A 1432-nucleotide genomic window follows, 5' to 3' on the forward strand; every position below is an offset into this window, starting at 1 on the left:
TGCGAGTCCACGCCCGTCAAATCCATGACGTTGGCCGTCGTGTCGCACACGACTAAAACGCGTCTCAAACGCCCGTCAAGTCCATGACGGTGATGGTTGAGTCCACAACCATCCACAAACACAATCACGCTTAACTCGTACGCACGAGCAAGCTACACACATGGCACACAACGTGCAACACCCCCATAGTACAACCATACGTATCACGGTATCCGGTCCCTACCGAGCTACCGTTTAACGCCATGCAAATTCTACCCGCAAACAATCACGCAACGATCACTCATATTTCGATATCGCACATCTCACTACACTACGCAACGTTCTGGTGAAAACTCGATTCGATTGATCCCAATCGCGAAGTCTTGTCCTCTGGTGGGGGTTGGTGTGTCCACGGTCAAGTCTGGTCAGGCCCAGACCAAGTCCGTCGGCCGTTTCTTTTTCCCGGCGAACGGGAAAATTTTTCCGAGTTTCTCTGAGCCTGGTCCGGCGGACCAGATTCTGGTCAGCCCCGGACCAGCCAGCTTCTCCTCTCTCAGTCCGCTTCTTCTGGTCCGTCTGAGTGTCCTCACTCCGACACGTCTGGTCCGGCGGACCAGGATTGGTCAGCCCCGGACCAGGCGTGTCCTCTTCTTGGTCCGGTTCGTCCCTCTCATGGTCAGACGGAGTGTGCCTTCTCCGGCATGTCTGGTCCGGCGGACCAAGACTGGTCAGCCCCAGACCAGACGCCTTCTTCCCTTGGTCCGTTCGCTTCTTCCTGGCTCGGCAGACCGTGAGGCTTCGGAACACGTCTGGTCCGGCGGACCAGATTCTGGTCCGGCGGACCAGGACGTGTTTTCTCTCGGTCCGGAATGTCTCTTAGTCCGACTGAGTTTGCGTGTTTCGTCCCAGTCTCGGTCCGGAGCTGACCAAAGGCTGGTCCGGCGGACCGGGACTGGGACTTGTCTTCTCCTTCGCCATTTCCGAACTCTGTTTCGCGTTTTCTTATCCGTTTCGATTCGGGGTTGCTTCCAAATGCTATTAACACATAGTTTTACATCCCTAGACATGTTCTAAACCTCAAACACGCAATGAAATCTCGATTTGGACCATCACACATTGAGAACAAGATCTCACAAATCCAACTCAAACCACTCACCTTGTTCTTGAGTTTGTCCGAACTTGTGTGCGTTCCTCGTGGCTCCACACGACGTGAGAAGCTTCGGGACACGTCTGGGCACGTCCCTCTTGGTCTCCCCGAGCTCCCCTTGCACCCTTTCTCCCCCTTCCTCCCCTTTTCCTTCTTCCTCTGTTTCTGTCCGAAAATGGCCAAATGCAAGGGTTGGGAGGTGTTTATGGTGCGAGATAGGGAGTTCGTGGGCTCAAGCCCAAGCCCATAGGCGAGCCTGCAACGTCCTCGAGGTGTGGGAGGCGGCTGGACGGCAAGCGGGCCCCG

This window comes from Tarenaya hassleriana, unplaced genomic scaffold, assembly GCF_000463585.1.
Source record: "Tarenaya hassleriana unplaced genomic scaffold, ASM46358v1 Cleome3, whole genome shotgun sequence".
Taxonomy (NCBI): domain Eukaryota; kingdom Viridiplantae; phylum Streptophyta; class Magnoliopsida; order Brassicales; family Cleomaceae; genus Tarenaya; species Tarenaya hassleriana.